Source organism: Mustela nivalis, assembly GCF_964662115.1.
Source record: "Mustela nivalis genome assembly, chromosome: 15".
In the NCBI taxonomy this organism is placed as follows: Eukaryota; Metazoa; Chordata; class Mammalia; order Carnivora; family Mustelidae; genus Mustela; species Mustela nivalis.
Genome location: NC_139034.1, coordinates 5,483,447 through 5,506,290, shown reverse-complemented (window position 1 = coordinate 5,506,290; position 22,844 = coordinate 5,483,447).

Here is a 22,844-nt window from a genome sequence, read left to right as displayed (position 1 = left end):
GGTGAAGGCTCAGACCTGGAGTCATTCAACGCCACAGCTAAGACAGAGATGCATGTCATTTAAAAATCCAACAATAATCAACACTTACAATACATGTGTAATTAGGAAATAAATTTTGTAAATTGATTTGATAACTACCGGTTACCTCACATTGTTATTGTGGGCTTAAAAATGTTGATTTCAGGGGCACCTGGGTGGCTCAGTGGGTTAAAGCCTCTGCCTTCCGCTCAGGTCATGGTCCCAGGGTCCTGGGATTGAGCCCCGCATAGGGCTTTCTGCTTTTCTGCTCGGCGGGGAGCCTGCTTCTCTCTCTCTCTCTCTCTCTCTCTCTCTGCCTGCCTCTATGCCTACTTGTGATCTCTCTCTCTCTGTCCAATAAATAAAAATCTTTTTTGAAAAATATTGATTTCATAAAGCAGGACAGCTTTTTCTGTCACTGTATTCTTCTAAGGGTAATGACTATGCACTCCTCTTTCAATTCCATGTCTTCAAAGTGGCCTGTAGATGCAGGAGCACCCACCAGCAGGCTGCACCTGTCACCAGTGTGGCACCCAGCTCACCCCATACCCAATACCACTCTAACTGCTGCCTCAACGTGTCCGTTTTCTCTTCCGCCTTGAAAACTCCAAGGACAGGTCAGCACAGGTGCTCTTTCATACTCTATCGACTTTTTCTTATGTGTCCCATAAAAGGTGTGCCTCATGATGTGTCATTACTCAAATACAAAAATATTAGGAATTAAGAAACTGCACAACATTTCCAAGATACAGGTATATAGAAAGCCTCACTTCACAGTATCATTTTCCTAATGTTCATGCACTACAACCAAACTCCTAAATCACATAATGATGGAAGATAAACACTGAAAGATATCAGAATTTAGTTTTTTCCTGAAATTCTAATCTCTTCACATAAATATTACTCCCAAATTTCTATTTCCACTAGAATAGAAATTTTTGTTTGCTAAAAAAAAAAAAAAAAATGTTTGAAATTGCTTTACAAAAAGATTAGAGATTGGGGCACCTGGGTGGCTCAGTGGGTTAAAGCCTCTGCCTTCCGCTCAGGTCATGGTCCCAGGGTCCTGGGATTGAGCCCCGCATAGGGCTTTCTGCTCAGCGGGGAGCCTGCTTCCCTTCCTCTCTCTCTGCCTGCCTCTCTGCCTACTTGTGATCTCTGTCTGTCAAATAAATAAATAAAATCTTAAAAAAAAAATAAGATTAGAGATTTAAAACAAAACCTACTGTAAAATATTTAATCAAATTAAGCCTCAATGGAAGTATCCTACAACAATGAAAATCATTATTAGAGGTTGAAAAACCCCCTTATTCTTTCATACTGTTTTTAAACACTTTTCTAAACAAAGGATTCAGTGTCTTTTCAGTGATCTAGATTTGATTTAAGATTCTGCTTAAACTAAAGCTCTCTGTCTCCAAGAGATCTACTGTAATCAGAGATCGATGGTATTTCAGAAATTAAAGTCTATCATAGAGAGCAACTAGTCAAACTGCTTAATTTAGCAGACTAAGAAACTAAGGCTCAGAGAAGTTTTCAGAGTTTGTCAATATTCCATAGCTGGTTACTGGCAGATGAGAGTCAAACTCGACCCTTGGCACAGGGCTTGGTTTATGCCACTGAACTCCACCCTTACTTTGTTATTAAGGTGTAAATGAATCTCTTGTCATTATTGATAGAAGAAGGATTCTTTTGTAAACTTGATCTTAAATGCAAATTAATTAATGTTTGGACTTCCATTAGCTGATTATTTTTCAACCTTGTTTATTCATGCCGAATGATCCTTATGTTAGCAGGAGAAATAAAAATCACTATACCACATTCTTTTGGCCTGAGAAACATTTTCTTTCAAAAAATAACCTCAAAAAGATACAAAGATTAGTTGAAAGAAATACTATCTTAAAGATAACTCCCTTGAAAGAAATTTAATTTAGCAGTAGATAATTCAGATCAATTGGATGATGATACAGCAAAAAATTTAGTAGCGAAAAAGACTCTGAAACAAAGTAGCATTTGTCTGGTGCACACGCACACACACACACACACAAAACACACACACACACACACTCTAATAATAACTTTCAAAGAAAGATAGAAAATGACCAGAAGTTGACAGAAACACAGAGAGAGATTGAAATATAGAATTGTCCACAAAAGAAAGTTGCCTCTGTGCTCTGCCGACTATAGAGCTTGGATAAAATAAGAAATTGGTTTAAAAGTCCTTCCCCAGAGTGCTTTTCAGTTCAGATCTGTAGAAAAGCCTCACCATTTGTATACATAGTTGGGAAGGCCTGTGACTATTCAGAAGATGTCAGAGAATATAATAATATAATATAATATAATATAATATAATATAATATAATATAATATAAATTAAGTAGTGAGAATTGTTTCAGGTTAGTTGGAAGACATATATCTTTGCTTAAGCAAGGAAACATCTTTAAAATTCATTCAAGGCCTCTATTCTCTTAATGCTTATACTCAAAAATGATCATTAGTTCTCTAAGTATGTATATAATTTTTTTACATAAAAGAATATTATGAAAAAATAAAAACACATTTTAAATACACAACTTCTTGAGCAGAGAGGAAGTCTGCAGATTTTATAGATAGCTGAATAGATGTAGTTTATTCAAAACTACCTCACAAATTCTCGAGCTAATCAAACTGTAGAAATAGAACAGTTTATGTACCCTCTTTTGTAGGAAGGAAGGAAGGAAGGAAGCAAGGGAGAAAGGAAGGAGGCATTAAGATGTTTTAAAGATACTGTTCTGATTTTTTTCAGAACCTAAAGCAAAATTTACACAATTTTGTCAGAAATATTTCCTCATGCTTTGAACTTACCCCCGTAATGAAGCAACATAAAATATCAAAACATCTACTTTGTGGATGATAACAAAGCACCAGTAATAGCTAATGTTATTTACATGTGGCAGACAATACATTATATGGTATGTAGTTTGGGTAGAGAGACCATCATGTTGGGGTTATGAGAATGGGATTTGGATTTATTTTGTGGGGTACCTTTCCTCTTCCACCCCTTGTTAGCTGTGGACATTGAGCAAGTTACAGAATGTCTCTGTGCCTTGGTTCTCCATCTGTGAAAACTCAAATAACAACACCTACTCTAATATAAGTCAATAATATCAATAAAATAACACATGCAATGCTTACAGTCTTTTTAATGTCTGGAACATAGTAAGTATTCAATAATTATGAGCCTTCGTGTGTCAGACATTGCTTTAGGCACACTAAGAGCACTCTCCCATTTAATTCTTACAAAAGTCCTTTGAGGTAAATATGGAGATATGGAAATGGAGGCTCAGAATGATGAAATAAACTGCCCTGGTCACATAGGCTCTGTAACACTAAGAGGTAGGTGGTCTATTCATATAATACAAAAAGAAAAAAAAAAGTTTAAGTTGGAGAAATCATTTTTCCTTTAGAACAGAAGTAGGCTATTTTCCTCCAATCTTAAGTTGAAATTCCCCACAAAGTCTATCAATTTAATCTACCATATTAACAGAAAAATAAAAAGGATGAGAAATTATATGATCACCTCAATAGAAGCAGAAAAGACATTTGACAAAATCTAACCCCATTTCATGATTTGGAAAAAAAACTTTCTCAGAAAACTGAAATGGAAGAGAACTTCCTCAACCCAAAAATGGCATCTTTGGGGGCACCTGGCAGGCTCTGTCTGTAGAGCATACAAATCTTGATCTCTGTGTCGTGAATTCAAGCCCCACATTGAGTGTGGAGCCTACTTTAAATTAAAATCCTTTTTTAAAAAATGGCATTTCTGAAAATCCTACAGCCAACATCATGCTTACTCAGTGATGAAATATGGAATACCAAGATCAAGAACAGACAAGAATTCCCACTCTCAATTTAGGTCCTGGAGGTCCTAGGCACTTACAAAGGATGAGAAAAGGAAATAAAAGGAATACAGATCAGAAAGGAGGAAGTAAAATTTTTGCAGATGACATAATCAGAGATGGAGAAGAATTCTAGAGAATCTATTTAACAATTACTTGAAAAAATAAATAAATTTACTTAGGTTGTATGATATACAATCATACATACATATAATCATGTATGATGTGCAATCAATATTTTAAAATCCATTATATTTCTATATTTTAGCAATAAAGTAATATTCAAAAATATTAAATACTTGGAGATTCATTTACTAAATATAAATAAGACACCAAAAACAAAAACGAGAGAAATTGCTGAGAGAAATTAGAGACCTAAATAAATGGAGAGATATACCATGCTCATGATTTTGAAGTTGATATCGTCAAGATGTCCATTTACCCCAGACTGATCTGTAGAACCAATGTCATCCCAAACAGAATCCTAGCAGGATCTTGGAAATGCACACAGCCTTGAAGAATCAAAACAATAATGGAAAAAAAAATTGGAGGAGGTATATACAGACATAGAGATTTCATGATTTGAAATAAAGCAATAATAATCAAGACAGAGTGATACTGGTAAGGACAGACATACTTACCAGTGAGGACATTAAGGAGTCAAGAAAAAGCCACATATGGCCATTTGATTTTTTAAAAATATTTTATTTATTTATTGGACAGACAGAGATCACAAGTAGACAGAGAGGCAGGCAGAGAGAGAGGGAGAGAAGCAGGCTCCCTGCTGAGCAGAGAGCCCAATGTGGGGTTTGATCCCAGAACCCTGGGACCTTGACAGGAGCTGAAGGCAGAGGTTTTAACCCACTGAGCCACCCAGGTGCCCGTGGCCATTTGATTTTTGGCAGTGATGTAAATGTCAATGAAATTCAATGTACAAATGATAGTCTTCAAGAAATGGTGTTAGAGCACATGGAGAGCTGTATAGCAAAAACAAAATGAAACAAAAGCCAAAAGCATCACCCCTTATTTTATATCATATACACACACATATATACACATACATACACACACACAAACATGCACATACCTCAAATATATCATAAAGCTAAACTCCGTGTTATCTATAAAATTTCTAAAAAAAAAAAAAAAAGGTAGGCAGAAAAACCCTATAAATTTGGGTTGTGGTTTTATTAGACAGGATAAAGAAGAGTTAACTATAGAAGAAAAATTGGTGAATTAGCCTTCTTCAAAATTAAATACTTTTCAGGGCGCCTGGGTGGCTCAGCAGGTTAAAGTCTCTGCCTTTGGCTCAGGTCATGATCCCAGGTTCCTGGGATCGAACCCCGAATCAGGCTCTCTGCTCAGCAGGGAGCCTGCTTCCTCCTCTCTCTCTCTCTCTCTGCCTGCCTCTCTGCCTACTTGTGATCTCTGTCTGTCAAATAAATAAATAAAATCTTTAAAAAAAATTAAATACTTTTCCTATAAAAGACAACCATAGAAAAAATGAATAGACAAACCACAGAGAACATTTGAGATATATGATACATATCGAATATATATATGGAGAGAGAGAGAGAGCGCGTGCTTATTTCCAAAATATAGGAGACAAAATTCAACTTAATAATAAGACAAATGACCTAGTGTTTTGTATGGGCAAAAGTTCTAACAGATACTCACAAAGAATATGCACAAATAGCCAAAAGTTCATGAAATATTGCTCAGTTTCATGAATCTGATATACAAACTAAGTCATGAGATAGCACTATACATGCACTAGAATGGCCAAACTTTAAAAAAGTATTAACTTTAAAAGTACAAACTTTAAAAAGTACTAACAATACCAACTATCGGTGAGAACATAGATCAACTGGAGATATCACACGTTACTGGTGACAATGCAAAGACACAAATTTGGGCAATAGTTTTTCAATTTCTTTTAGTTAAATAATCCATCCCACTCCTAAGTGTTTCCCCAAGAAAAGTAAAACGTTTGCCCACACAAAGACTTGTACACAAATGTTCTTGGCAGCTTTATTTGTGTTATCTCCAAACTGGAAACAGCCCATATATCCAAAACAAGTAAATTGCTAGATAATGGAATACCATTCACCAATATAAAGGAATAAACTACTGATACACACCACAAAATGAATGAACCTCAAAAATATTATGCTGAGTAAGAGAAGTCAGAAATAGGTGTCACTGTGTAAATCTATTTACATGAAATTCTTACAAACTCAAAACTAATATAGAGCTACATAGAGCAGATTGGTAATTTCATAGAAGTGGGGAGATATGATAGCAAAGGAACACAAGGAAAATATACGGCAAAAAGGAAATGTTCTATATCTTGCTTCTGATATGGGTTACATGGGCGTATGCATTCGTCAAAATTCATCTATGATTAGGTCACCCCTTTCCCATGTAATGGCTGAAAAACTCATTGGAAACTGGAGAAGAAAGAGGAATAACTTGCATCATGTGCTTCTCACACCTTACAATTACTGGTTTACCCACTCTTCATGCATAGGAAAGATGAAGCTTTTGAATAAAAATGGAAACATCAAATATTAATTCTGAATTGCATTTACCCTAATTTAGGATTTGCAATAGGCAGAATAATGGTTCTTCCACAGAAGGCCAGAGTCTAATTCCCAGAACTTATGAATATGTTCATTTACATGGCAAAGAGGAATTAAGGACACAAATGGAATTAAGTTTGCTAGTCAGCTGACCTTAAAGCAGGGAGATTAATAAATCATAGGGATGAAAGGAACAGTGGGGAATATAGTCAATGGCATTGTAAAAGCATTGTGTGGTGACGGATGGTAGTTAGACTTACCAAGGTTAGCACAACATAACATAGAGTTGTGGAGCCCCCATATTATACACCTGAAACTAACGCAACATTGTGTGTCAGCTATACTTCAATTTAAGAAAATGGGAAGGTTGTCCTGGATTGGGTATACACAGTGTAATCATAGGGGATTTTAAAAGTGGAAGAGGAGAATGAGAGGGAATGTGGCTATGGAAGAAAGGCACATAGAGATGCTACATTTTTGGCTTTGGAGATGGGAAAAGGGAGACAGGAGCCAAGGAATGGGGGGTGGCCTCCAGAAGCTGGAAAAAAAAAAAAAAACAAGGAAAAAGCAAGGATCCTTGTTTTTTTCCAGCTTCTAGAGGAAGGATCTTAGACCCTTAGGTCCTTAGATCTGGATCCTAAGGATCTTTTTTTTTTTCTTATTTATTTGACAGACAGAAATCACAAGTAGACAGAGAAGCAGGCAGAGAGAGAGGGGGGAAGCAGGCTTCCCACTGAGCAGAGAGCCTGATGCGGGCCTCGATCCCAGGACCCCGAGATCATGACCTGAGCCAAAGGCAGAGGCTTTAAACCACTGAGCCACCCAGGCGCCCCGGATCCTAAGGATCTTAGATCCACCAGAAAGGAACACGACTTTACTGATATCTTAATTTTAGCTCCACGAGACCCATGCAAGACTTCTGAATTACAAAACTAGAAGATAATATTTATGTGTTGTTTCAACAAGTATTGGAAAGGATGTGGAGAAAAGGGAACACTTGTGCACTGTTGGTGGGAATGAAAACTGATGCAGCCACTGTGGAAAATAGTATGGATGTTCGTCAAAAAATCTAAAATAGAAGTACTACATGATCCATTAATTTCACTTCCGGGTATTTATCCAAAGGATATTTAAAAACCTGACTCAAAAAGACATCTGCCCCCACATATTCACTGAAGCACTATTTACAATAGCCAAGATATGGAACAATGCAAGAGTCCACAGACAGATGAATGGATAGAGAAGATGGTATACACATACAATGGAATATTGTTCATCTACAAAAAAGAGGAAATCTTGGCATTTGTATGATAAGAGTGGACTTTAGGGGCATTATGTTAAGTAAAATAAGTCACACAGAGAAAGACAAATACCTGTATTATCTCATTTTTGTGTGGAACCTGTATCTAACTCATAGATACAGAGAACAGACTGGTGATGACCAGAAGCAGGGACTGAGGGCAGACGAAATGAGTGAAGGGGTTCAAAAGACACAAACCTCCAGTTACCAAGTAAATAAGTCCAGGAGATGTAATGTACAGCATGACAAGCTGCTACCATAGTGTATATTTTTAAAGTGCTGAGGTTAGATTTTCAAAGTTCTCATCACAAGAAAAAAACTTTTGTTGTAACTCTGTGTGGTGATGGATGTTAACTAGACCTACTGTAGGGATCATTTCTCAATAGATAAATACATCAAATCACTATGTGGCACACCTGAAACTAATGTAATATATGTCAATTGTATCTCAATAAAAAGTAAATAAATAGGTGTTGTTTTAAGCCTTAAAGTATGTGGTAGTCACACCAGTCAGAATGGCTAAAATCAACAAGTCAGGAAATGACAGATGCTGGCGAGGATGTGGAGAAAGGGGAACCCTCCTACACTGTTGGTGGGAATGCAAGCTGGTGCAGCCACTCTGGAAAACAGCATGGAGGTTCCTCAGAATGTTGAAAATAGAACTGCCCTATGACCCAGCAATTGCACTATTGGGTATTTACCCTAAAGATACAAATGTAGTGATCCAAAGGGGCACATGCACCCGAATGTTTATAGCAGCAATGTCCACAATAGCCAAACTATGGAAAGAACCTAGATGTCCATCAACAGATGAATGGATCAAGAAGATGTGGTATATATACACAATGGAATACTATGCAGCCATCAAAAGAAATGAAATCTTGCCATTTGCAACAACATGGATGGAACTAGAGCGTATCATGCTTAGCGAAATAAGTCAAGCAGAGAAAGACAACTATCATATGATCTCCCTGATATGAGGAAGTGGTGATGCAACAGGGAGGCTTAAGTGGGTAGGAGAAGAATAAATGAAACAAGATGGGATTGGGAGGGAGACAAACCATAAGTGACTCTTAATCTCACAAAACAAACTGAGGGTTGCTGGCTGGAGGGGGTTTGGAAGAAGGGGGTGGGATTATGGACATTGGGGAGGGTATGTGCTTTGGTGAGTGCTGTGAAGTGTGTAAACCTGGTGATTCACAGACCTGTACCCCTGGGGATAAAAATATATGTTGATAAAAAATAAAAAGTTAAAAAAAAAAAAAAAAGTATGTGGTAGTCATTATAGCAGAGCAGAAAAGTAGTACAGAAATTTTAACTTTGAAGCATAAAACAAAGAAATTCAAAATATATCAGAAAGTGAAGGAGAAAAAGAAAGAGAAGAAATATGTGGACAAGGAGAAGAAGAAGAAAAGGAACGACATGATCCAACACAGAAACCATTAGTGAACATTCACGTTGCCGTCTCTCCTGGGAGTCCCCAAGTCCAGAACCCCTATCAGGAGAGCAGGCACAGCCAGGAATCTCCTCTGAGCACCCCATTTGATAGCTGGTACTTCCAAGAAGTATTTCCAAATTCGACATTCTCAACCAGTGCGAAAACCTCGCCCTACACCAAGTTCACTTCCTAGATGAAGTTGAGAGACTGTATGCAGCACTTTACCTGACTTTTAGGTGGGTTATTCCAGACTCTGGTCGGCCTCAAAACAAAGTCAGGTGTGAATGCATGCACTCCGCCATTCTTTAAATCAGAAGAATACATGCATTTCAAAATGGATTCCAATATTCATTACCAGAATAAAGAAATGTCCTTACTTTGAAGGCCACATTCAAGTACGACAGATAAAATATACATAGCAGTCAGTTAGAAATACACACCATAGATGGTAAAATGGTAATTAGAATTAAAAAAAAAAAAAGAAAAGAAAACAAGACTGAGGAAAATTCAATTAGAATAGATTGCTAATACCAGGTGGGAAAGCAAAACTGTCTGTATGCAGACCATAAACTCCTATACTGATGGCGAATAGAACTATGGGTGAATATAGAAAAAGTCACTGTAGAGCAGTTTCTTCAATAAAGAAAAAAAAAACCCATTCCTCAAAGATAGCAAAGCTTCTCCCAGGATTTACGTGAAAGTAGCTCTCTCCCTTGGGAGAGTAAAGACGACTTTAACAGTGTTGCAGCAGTAAACACAATGGCTTCTGCAAAATGGTATCTCAAGTATCCTCCCCACATCAGCCCCTTATGGCACACCAAAGCACATTTTAATGAAGTTCATTGTGAGAGGGCAATGCTGTCCAAAAGAAAGCTACTACCTGAAACTCATTACGATAAGCTCATATTTATCTTATCTTTTGTCAGACTTTTTAAAAATAAGCCGTTGTGACACCAAAAGAATATTTCATTCTCTACATTTTTCCAATAATTCTTTTTTCCCTTTGAGGTAGCCTCTCACCCCTGGATGAGCAGCCATCCCAGAGTCAAGAATGCAGACAGACTGACTTGGTAGCAAAGATAAATCTCAAACCAGATGCAAGGTTTTTATGCATGTTTCACTAAATTTTACAATAGGCCATGGTGCTACAAGTCAGTGTTTCCATTGGAAATAGTGGCTCACATCCAGGCTTGGTGTGATATTTTTTCCAGTAGTAACTAAGAACCAGCTCTGTCTCTTTTCCAAGAATCTTTTTTCCTCTGTAAAGGAGAGAAAAATGTTAGATGGGTAAGAACTGGTCAGGCTGACTCCTCAAGGCAGCTGTCATTTTGCCCTGAATCATGGCTGTGCACACCTGTTCCAGCAAGTTAGACTGTGGGCATCCAAACCCCACAAGCTTGCTGAATGCACCCCAGTTGCCTTATTCTTTTGAAATTTCTAAAGAGCTGGACATCTTGGCTACATCTATATAATCATGGCCTAATAGTTCTAGAATAAACAAACCAACAACAACAACAAAAAGTTCAGCTTTCTAGAGATAGTCTTTTTTTTTTCCCTAGAGATATTCTTAAGGCAATGCCAACTGCTGATTCGTTCACTCAACAAAAACACATTTAGTATACAGCATAGACACCACATCAGTAAGATCCAGTCCCTTCAATTGCTTACAGAGTATACAGATGGGGTGATGCATAGCTCCGACAAGAGATACCAGAACATTTCTAGTAGTTTCTTACTTTTGTCAGAATGGAGGACAGGATTTCACCACCTTCAACAGCAGAGAGTGGGGAAGGCATAGCCTAGTTATTGGTGAGCAGTGTTTCATAAACTTCAATCATTTTAGTGTGACACAATTCTGGCACACCCATATACCATGTACCATGTACCATGTAATAGTTTTCTCTAAGTTGATTAATTTTTAGTTTAATTCAATATACTTCAAAAAGGAAATTTCTTGCCATTATGAAAAATGAAAACCATGATCACCTGCCATAAATGGAAGATAATTATAAAAATTAATACACCAGAAGCAAAGTTAAATGACACTTCATTTAAAAATTAAAATAAAAAATGAACATACACAGCAATAAATCTACTCAGTCTGGAAAAAGACGTATTAGAATATATATTGCTTAAATGTAAAAGATGGGGTAGCTGATTATTGCCAAGCTTGATTTTTATTTTGCAATTGACGCTAGTGTTCAAATTTCCATCATATTATCCATTTTGTTACAGTTTTTGAAATGTCTTTAATTTCTGATCTATAGCGGGTTCAAAATGAAACAAACAAACAAACAAAAAATTGAAGCTCCAGAAATTCTACCAGTCAAGGTGCAGAATCCTGGGTCTCCCAGGCCTGCAGAGGGAAAATTTAGATCCTAGGGGGCCTTCAGAGTAGCCCAGGGGGAAGTTAAAATCCAGGGTGGTGGTGTGGGTGAAGACAGATTGGAAGGAAGTGGAGGGAAGAGAGAAGGAACCGGAAGGAAGAGGTTAACCCTTGACCCAAAATATCCCAAATATCGCTGGGGAGTGGGTGAAGGGAAACAGGTCCATGGTGACTAGTCAGGTCGTAATGCTGTGACTGATGTTGTAATTATGGCCTCACAAGGCCTTCCAATAGGTCTCCTGGATAGCAACCCACCTGGCATCCTGACTCCAAATTGTCCTGTGTGACGCTATATTCAAATCACACACATGCTGAAAATCCTTCAAGGGCTCCGTGTAGCTGCCAGACACAAGGGCCAATCCCCACCATCTTGAAGGAGCCATAGATTCCCAGGGCTTCTGGGAACGATTCCCTCTGTCCTCATCTTTCCTTCTTAACAGAGAGACTGTTTCAATGGGTCTTTTGACACAGCCTCAATAGTACTTCTGAGCCAACCCTGACCAGAATGTCTTCCCCTCCTTTCTCTACTTTTTTCAAATATTATCCATATTATCAAATACTACCCATATTACTCACTCTTTAAAACCAGGACTGTCCCACCTCCCCTATACATATTCTCTAAATATCTCAGCCACAATGACCTCCCTCTCTTCCAAAATACCGAATAGCTTCTTATGACTTGTACCACTCACCTGGTATTTAGCATAACTGCATAACCATTTAATATGGCTGTTTTTCTTAGTGGAAATGGCCTCCCTTTCCAACATGTTTTGCATATCTGTCTCTTACACAATGCTTTACAACAAGTAGGTATTCATTTATTTTATGTGAGTTGTTTCAGTCACGATGTATCAAGCCAAGTCTAGTTTTCAGTGGGACCTATCTCAGACAGGAGATGACCCATATTGACACAAACCCACAGTTGAGCGCTTGTGAACCTCCAGAAGGAGCTGGGAATAGCATGGAATGGGGCACTCATTGTTGAAACATGCTCACCTGGCCAGTCCTGATGGAAACAGCACACCTCTGGGATGGCTGCAGAATCAAACGTGAAATTTCCAAGTTGTCTGCACGGCTATAAAGAAAGGCTTCAGAACATCAACCCAGATAAACAGATCCCAAAAGGTCTGCCAAAAATGTCCTTGAACTAGACATCAAAGTCTAAAGTATACCAGTTCCAAACTCAGCGTGCTACAACTATAAAACATTGCCCTTAAAGCAACCAACTATGGTCCCTGGACCAATGGCAGCTATCCTGTGACCAGAATGAGCTGAATGAGCTCTCTAAGCATGAGAGAAGGAGACCTCAGCAGAGCCACAGTTTAATGAACTCACTTGAGACAGACTAGAAACCCATGTGGATAAAATCCTTTGCAAGAAGCCATTTTATCAAAAGCAGAGTAACTGTTACAAAGAGTAGCTGCCACAATGTTCAGGACAAACTCTGAAGGAGCTCCCCAAAAGAAAAGCATATAACTTTGGAGGATGACATATTCTTTTATTTCAAGTTACACTGCTTCAAAATCTCTATCACATCAAGTAGCCTCAGGCCATTGGACAGTCCCACCCTCTCCTTGACAGATTGCATTTGGCCACCCCTCACATTTTATATCTATACCTGGGTTTTCATCTCCTCCTTTGGGGTCCTTCACCAGAGCCTCCAAAGGATCTTGGTCTCTCTGTCTCCAGAAGAAGAAAAATATTCCTCTGGACATAAAGAAAGCACAAGACTGACATTAGAAAGGTCTGATGAAGTTCTGCTCTTTGCAGAAAATTCAGCTTTCTTGCTTTTTTTATCTGATCAATCTATTCCAGTCTTTAAACTTTGGCTTAAGACTGATTGAAACCTCTCCTTTGGCTTAAGACTGCTAACCCCCCTTTCTTCCCTGCTGCTGTTCCCTCCTCATGTTGATGAGAATCTTCTGCATCTCTTTTCTTCTAGAAAGTCTAACTAGAGCATTGGACATGACATCCCCTTGGTAGATAGACATCTCGGATTTTTCTCCAAGGCTAAGTGTCCTTTTGGGGCTGGCAAGCTGGGCCTTCCCAACTGCTCAGGCTTATGGACACCGTGCTCCTTGCCATCCCTCCCATGAAGCAATCAATCTGGCCTGTCCCAGGGTCCATCCTCTCATGTGCTTTCAAATTGTTCAAAGTGAAGACTAGTTCATGCAGAACGAAGTTAGACTGTTCTCTTAGCTAGGAAATCTTCTCCTCTCCCAGACCTTCTGGAATCCTCTAAACCTGAAAAGATCTTCTTTATAATTCCTCTGTGGCTGTTTAACCCATGGAAGCAGTGCTGAGCCCCAAAAAATGAGGTGGGGGATGAGGGAAAATGAAATGAGCAGAACAGAATTGGTGCTTTGCCAAGAATTCCATACAGAAGCCCGGTAGCCATCAGGACTGCCTGAATATTCCTGATGCTCACATCCACAGAGCTGTTGCCATGAGCCATCTTCTGGGTTCATGAGTATTTCTCTTCCTTCATTCTCTTCAGAGTAGATGAAAAAGCAAAATTTTCTCCCAAAGGCAAATGTCCAAATGTCCTGATGGATGCCTTATGGGACCGACCAGCATCATTTTAGGAGTGATTCATAAGGACTAGGAGCACAGGGGCATTGTCACTGACCCTTTACTCACCCTCAAGTACACTGAACTATAGAACTAACTACAAAACGTGTTTCATCAACCAATGAAATGCATCGTGATCAGCAATTACATGTTTCCTGAGAACTTGCTGGGCAACTACCCTAAGGTGAAAGCCAGCTGCCTCACAGCAGCAAAGAAAAGTTCTCCCTGTTTTGGACTGGGTATACAAACTCTCTTGGTTCCTACTTGGAACACCAGGAGGAATTGAGGTAGGTCAACACATAATTCCCCAGGTTGGATGTGGGCTGGCATGCCTTCCTGCTCTGGAAGAGAATGGCTTCCTCACATTGGATGACATACCTTTTTGGTATGTTTGAGGCAAGGAGGCTAATAAAATTAATCAGGAATTATAAGCCTCATATTAAAAGCTATTTCTCTGACTTGCTCTTTTATTAAAAGAAATCACCATTCTCTAACTTCAGTCTTGTGCTTTCTTTAAGTTCAGAGGAATATTTCTCTTCTTCTGGAAACTAAGACCTGAAACAAATGCCCTGCACAGAGGAATCCCATATGCTGTGGTAACTTTGGCACAGAATCACAAACTCTCTCCAATTCCAACTCCCAGGCCTTCTGTGCTTGTTAAATAACAGTTTAATTTTCATCCTCTTCTGTTGAATTCTCGCATTAGGGTCATGGTTGCTATTACTAAAAGCTCTCCTGCTAGCCTCTCCAGGTGACCCTGACATGCCAGTCTTCCACATAAACTCATGCAGTGACCAATAAAATAAGAAAAAGCCAGTCATCTGATTTGCATGGGGAAGACATTCCCCGGAGTCATGCAACTTAGAGCAGTGAGGATCACATCATCTCACTGATGCCATTCCCAGTGGGGGGAAATTCCACGTCAGCTAAGAGAAGGATAAGGGTCAAAAGAATTTTATAAGGCCATCTTTGAAATTGTTCTCCATTAAACCAAGAAGAGGCCTTGGGGTTTTCAGGACATTTGTGAAGTGCCACATGCTAGCTACCTCATCCTCACTCTGACTTCCTATTGGGAGCTGACTTCTAGTCAAATTTAGTTGACTTTCTTATTTGGAGCATAGTGGACAAGATATAGGCATAATTGTGCAGAGAGATAACACGGATTTGTCCATATAGACTAATAATATAATTTAAAAATTCATATATTTATTTTCATGATAAACATTTCACTTCCTGTAGAATTTTTATGAAATTAGAAGTCTAAGATTGTAAAAATTGAATAACACTTCATGTGTTTTGGGCAATGCAATGGATTGCCCTTACGCTTACACCAATATTTGTGATCCTCCGAATGTTCATGATGCACTTCCAGTATCAATTCATTAGTTCCTTCTCTCTCTGTTTTAGTTTCTTCATCTACAAAATGTAAAATGATGTCTTCCTCTGCTTCTTTCTTTGGGGGATATTAGGGTGGACATTTTATGGTACAACCTCTACTCTCAACTCCTTAAAGAAAACTTCAGTAAAACATGCTACAGTGTATCAATCCTTATTGGATCATGGCTATGGAACCATGAAGTAACATAACATATTCACACGATGTAACATGGTGTAATGTAAGTATTTTTACCTACTCCTACCCACACTCCATTTCTTCTACTTGTGATTTATGTATTCAGTGGGTTCTTGAGTGACAACGATGCACAGGTGCTGTAGAAGAAGCAGAGATGGAGAACAGAGACATTCCTGTTTCTTTACAAAATAAGGAAACTGTTTTAGAGGGAATGTCTGAGACTTTCTGGTCATAAGAAAGAATAAAGAAGACTAACATCATCGTCAGAATGCACTGGTGTGCTTATAACAATTATCTAAGAGAACTAAGCAGAAGTCCTTAATTGGTTTAACTCTGTGGAAAAATTTCTCTCACGTATTTGGAGTTCTGCCTTATTGAGGATAATGCAATCAATATTGAATTTATCTTTTTAAAATTATTCTTGAATCATATTACCTCTTATAATAACATTGTTTTATTTACATTTTATATAGATTTTAATTTAATTGCAGAAGAATCAGAAAATACTCGCATCTTTACCTTTCTTACAGCATATATTAAAATATTTCCTTGAAATAAATTTGTCTATTTCTCACTGAGGGAAAAAAATGGAGTAAAAAAAAATGGAGCGTAATATTAGATGACATTTTGTAACAACACAAATGCTTGGAGAAGACAATTGCATTTGGTAGTGAATGAAGGCTCTCATTCCCACATAAATGATGAATTCTAACTGCACAAGGACTAGAACTAAGAAATTAAACACCTTAGGTGACATTAGAAAACCCTAGATAGCCACAGTGACTCAGCAGATACCAAGAAGCATGTGTTAAATTTCTTAATTCAATTCAGTTTCACAAATGTACATTGAATTTCTACAGAAATGAGCAATGCACTGAGCCTAGAGATGTCACAATCCCTAAACTTCAGTTGCTCATACCTAATAGGAAAACATAGGTGAGACAATCATGAGACAATGAGATTTGTGTTCTAAAAAGTATGCAAAATCTGAATGCCCAAAACAAGCTGAGCCTGATTTTACCTGGGAATATAAAGAAGGTTGAGTAGAAGAAAGGATATTTGAGTTGCAATTTAATGAGTAAAAAATCAGTAGAAAGAGGAGGATCAGAATATTCCAAGGAGAGACAATGTATAAAGGCAATTCCTAAAACTGCCACTGCCATGTCTTCTATCACAACCACTGTTTGTTGGGTTATCAGCTATATGCCCTGCACTGTTCTCACATGCATTCTCTTGCTTCCTTCTCACAACAGCCTTGAAAAATGGGCATTAATACTCCCATGGATGACAAAGCCATGATTGAAAAAGTTTATGTAACTTCCTGAAGGAAAGAGCTAATGAGTAGTCAGGGAAAGTTTTATACTGAGGTCTGCCTCCTGCCAAAGTGCTTGCACCCACCATGTGATACTATGGATTACAGGTCAACAGTACTTAAAAATCTCTCAAAATATACTCTATTTCATTAATTATTTTTTTAATCAGAACTGGTCTACAAATATAAATATAGATAAGTAGATTACATAATATGGATAGACTATATATATATATATACACACACATAGGAAATTGTGATATAATTTATAAACTGAGATATAGTATTTGGGGGGTAAGCAATGGCATTTTATTTTTTTTTTTATTGTGTTGAGTTAGCCACTGTATAGTACATCATTAATTTTTGATGTTGGGTTCATTGATTCATTATTTGAATAGAACACCCAGTGCTCATCATAACACATGCCTCCTCAATACCCATCACCTGGCTACCGCACCCCCCAACCCCCTCCCTTCTGAAAGCCTCAGTTTGTTTCCCAGAGTCAAGAGTCTCTCATGGTTTGCACCCCTCTCTGATTTCTCCCCCTTCACTTTTTCTCCCTTCCACTCTGGTCCTCTGGCTATTCCTTATGCTCCACACATAAGTGAAACCATATGGTAATTGTCTTTCTAGGCTTGATCTATTTGACTTTGCATAATCCCCTCTAGTTCCATCCATGTTGATGCAAATGGTGGGAATTTATCCTTTCCAATGGGGTGGCTGAGTTAATACATAACAAATAACATGGAGGACATGGGGAGATGGAGAGGAGAAAGGAGTTGAGGGAAATTGGAAGGGGAGGTGAACCATGAGAGACTATGGACTCTGAAAAACAACCTGAGGGTTTTGAAGGGGTGGGAGGTGGGAGGTTGGGGGAGCCAGGTGGTGGGTATTAAGGAGGGCACTATTGCATGGAGCACTGGGTGTGGTGCAAAAACCATGAATACTGTTATGCTGAAAAGAAATTAAAAAAAAAAAGAGTGACAAATTATGTTGATAACACATGGACCTTGATATGATGTGATGACAATGACACTTTATCTCTTACTCCCCCGCCACAAAAAACCTAATGCTAATTGAATCATAACTAAAACACCAGATAAATCAGTCAAAAAACATACTGCAATGCCTGACCAGTTCTCAAAACTATCAAGTCTTAAAAAAAAAAACAAGGAAATCTGAAGAATTATCACAGCCAAAAGACCCTAATGATACCTGACTACTAAATGTAATGTGGTAACCTATATGGGACTCTGTAACAGAAAAAGAACATTAGGGCAAAACCAAGGCAATCTGAAAAAAGTATTGGCTTTAGATAATGATAATGTACCAATATTGGTTCATTTGCTGTGAAAAATATTCCAAACTAATGTAAACATCAATAATATATTATGCTAGCAAAGTACCTGGGTGTGGGTTATATGGAACTCTGTATTATCTTCACAACTTCTGTGCAAATCTTAAACTCTTCTAATATAAAGCATTTATTAACTAATAAAAAAAAATACTGCATTGTAAATATGTATCACATCTTCTTTATCCATTCATCTATTGAAGATCATCTCGGTTCAAATTCAACAATCAAAAAACAAATAGTCCAGTTAAAAACGGGCAGAAGACATGAGCAGACACTTATCCAAAGAAAACATACAAATGGCTAACAAACATGAAAAAAATGCTCAACATCACTAGCCACCAGGGAAATACAAATCAAAACCACAATGAGATACCACATTACACCAGTTAGAATGGCAAATATTAACGAGACAGGAAACAAGTGTTGACAAGGATGTGGAGAAAGGGGAACCCTCTTTCACTGTTGGTGGGAATGCAAGCTGGTACAGCCACTCTGGAAAACAGCATGGAGGTTCCTCACGATGTTAAAAATAGAGCTACCCTGGGGGGAGGGGGTTTGGGAGAAGGGGGTGGGATTATGGACATTGGGGAGGGTATGTGCTTTGGTGAGTGCTGTGAAGTGTGTAAATCTGGTGATTCACAGACCTGTACCCCTGGGGATAAAAATATATGTTTATAAAAAATAAAAAATTTTATTAAAAAAAAAATAGAGCTACCCTAGGACTCAGCAGTTGCACTACTAGGTATATATCCCAAACATACAGATATAGTGAAAAGAAGGGGCACATGCCCTCTAATATTCATAGCAGAAATGTCCACAATAGCCGACTGAGGTATAGTGGACATAAAATAAAGTGCACATATAATCAATGTATACTTCAGTGATTGTCATGAGAGTATATATCCATCAAACCAAAACACAGAACACTTTCATCACTCTGGAAAGTTCATTTCCAGTCAGTCCTTCTCTCAGAAGCAACCATTTTCTGCTTCTTTTTTTTTTTAATTTTTATTTATTTGTTATTATGTTCAATTAGACAACACATAGTACATCATCAGTTTTCGATGCAGTGTTCAATAATTCATCATTTCTCTGTAACACCCAGAGCTCATCACAACACGTGCCCTCCTTCACACCCATCCACTGATTACCCCACCACCCCACCCCCTCCCTCAGGTTCTGCTTTCTATTACCACAGTTGTTTTTGCCTATTCTTGAACTTCATATAAATGGAATCAGTAGTTCTCTGTTTTTAACACCATTTGCCCAACATAACTTTCTTCAAACTCATTCTCCCCATTGAATGCATCTGTAAGTCTTCCTTTTCTTCCTGAGTAGTTTGCACTGTATGGGTATACCAAAATTTGATAATCCCTTCTCATGTTCATGAACACTTGGCATATTTCCAGCTTGAACATTTTATGACTACGGCTTCTATGAACATGCTTGTAAAGACTTGTTTGGGGCATGTGTTTTTATGTCTCCTGGGAAAATACCCAGGTTTGGGATTGCTGAGTCATGTGAAAGATAGATGTTTAGCTGTGTGAGAAAGGGCTAGTTTTCCAAAGTGTTCGTGCTATTTGCACCACCACCAGCAACATATAAGGTCCTGGCTGATTCATTTCTTTTGCCAACTTTGATCTCTTGATTCTGGCGCTTTTCACGTGGAAAGTGGTATTTTATTATGATTTAATTTGCATTTTCCTTATGACTAATGATATTGAGCACATTATCAGGTGCTTATTGACCATTGAGATATCTTTTTGTGTAGTGTCTTTTTAAATCTCTTGCCCACTTTTTAACTTTTGGAGGAACATATATATATGATTTCATTCATATGTCGAATTTAAGAAACAAAACAGATGAACACAGGGGAAGGGAGAGAAAAATAAAATAACATGAAAATAGAGAGGAGATATTGGACTCTATCCATAAGAGATATTGGACTCTAGGAAAACAACAGGGTTTTTGGAGGGGAGGTGGGTGGGAGGAAGGGATGACTGGGTGATGAGCATTAAGGAGGGGACACGATGTGACGAGCATTGGGTGTTATATGCAACTGATGAATCACTAAATTCTACCCCTGAAACTAATAAAACAGTATATGTTAACAAAATTGAATTTAAATAATTTGGTGTTTAAAATTAATTAATTAATAGTAAATAAATAAATATTTGCCCATTTTTGTTTTTTCTTTTTTATCATTGACTTGCAAGAATTCTTTATATCTTCTGAATACAAGACTTTTGTTGTATATATGCATTGCAAAAATTGAAGTGCTTTGTCATCTTTGTTAAAAGTTAATTCACCATATCCATTTGGCTCTAATTCTAGTCTTTCCGTTGTGCGCCATAGACATTTGTCCACTACATCTCTATACTCTATTGACTTAATTACTGTAGCTTTATAACATGTTCTTGAAATCAGGAAATATAATTTCCTTAAACTGAGTTCTACTTTGCAAGATTGTTTTGGCTAGTGTAAATCCTTTGAACTGCCACATATATAAAATTTAGAATCAGATTATCAATTTTAACAACAACAAAAAACTTAAAACCTATAGGAATTGTTTCTAGAATTATAGGAACTTTACAGAATATAGAATTTTATGGAATTTTCAATACAACAAAAATCTTAAATTTTATAAAAATTATAGGAATTTTATAGAAATTGTGTTGAATCTATAGCTATGTTGAACATCTTCACAATATTAGGTTTTTTTAAACTTCTCTCAGAAATGTTTTATAGAGGGAGACAAACCATGAGAGACTATGGACTCTGAGGAACTAACTGAGGGTTTTGGAGGGGAGGGCAGTGGGAGGTTGGGTGAGCCTGGTGGTGGATATTGCGGAGGGCATGTACTGCAAGGAACACTGGGTGTGGTGCATAAACAATAAATTCTGCAACACTGAAAAGAAATTAAAGAAATAATAAAATTTTTTAAAAGAAATTTTAAAAAGTAATGTTTTGTGATTTTAAATGGAGAAGACTTAACCACTTTTACTACTTTTATTTATAGGAATTTAATCATTTTGGTGCTATTCCAAATGACATAATTTAAATTTCATTTTCTAATTGCTCATTGCTGATATATATATTACAATTGCTTTTATATATTGATCTTGTATGCTGTGGCCCTGTTAATTTTATGTATTAATTGTAATAGATTTGTTTTTGGTAGATTCCTCAAGATTTTCCAACCCCCAATCCATGTCATTGGCAAATAGTAACATTTTTACTTCTTCTCCCAACTTCATACTTTTTACTTATTTTACTGCAATTTTCCTGGCTAGAATTCCAGTCCAATGTTAAGTTGGAATGGTATATTCAATCATCCTCGTCTTGTTTCAAATCCCAGGGGAAAAACACCCAATATTTCACTACTAAATACAGTGTTTCTTCTGGAATTATTATAATATGCTTTATGAAATTGAGGACGTTTTCTATTTTCCTAGTTTGGTAAAAGTTTGCTTTCTACTCAAAAGAGTGTTGGATTTTTGTCACGTTTTTCTATATCTATTATGATGATCATATGGATTTTTTCTTTTGTCCTTTTTAATGTGGTAAATTATACTGATTAATTTTCAAATGTAAACCAGCCTTGCAATGCTGAGGTAAATGCCTCTTGGTCATTATGAGCTATTCCTTTATAATAATAATGCTGTCTTCCATTTGCTAATATTTGGTTAAAGATTTCTGTATCTCTATATCTTTAAAATAAATGTGGTCCAAAATTTATCTTGCAGTATTTTCAGGGTATTTTGCTATTGGGGTTATCCTGACCTCTCAAAATGAGTTGGCCAGTGTTCCTTCTTCCTTTGTTTTCTGAGTCTATTGCAAAACTGGAATTATTTTACATTTTAACCATTCTAAAATGTATATATTAACATCTCTAAAATTAGGGAACATCCCATGATCATAGAGTATCATAATTTAGTAGGCAGAAGTTTTCTTTAGTCATACGTCAATTGTTAGTCATACGTCAATTGTTACTATGTCATAATATTGATGACCATTTAATGTCAGTAAAATATAGTTTTAAATTAAAACACCTGTCTCTTGAAATAAAACTTTCTCTCAACTACATCCTTATCTAATATGGACTAAAATGTGTTTACATATATTTATACATATACAGAAAGAAAGACTTTAAAAAAAACAGGAAAACATAAAAAATAATTACCATAATCTCACTACTCAATATATTATTCTTAATATTTTGGTCAATTTCCTTTGAATATTTTTGGACATATGTATGATTTGTGTGGGAGAGAGGGTTATAGAGAAAGAAAGAGGAGTGCTCGCTTCGGCAGCACATATACTAAAAAAAAAAGAAAGAAAGAGGAAAAAAAAGAAAAGAAGAAGAAAGGTAAGCATGTGTGTGCAAAGTAATTATAGAGCCAATAACAAAAGTTAGGGCAGTGGAATAAAAGAA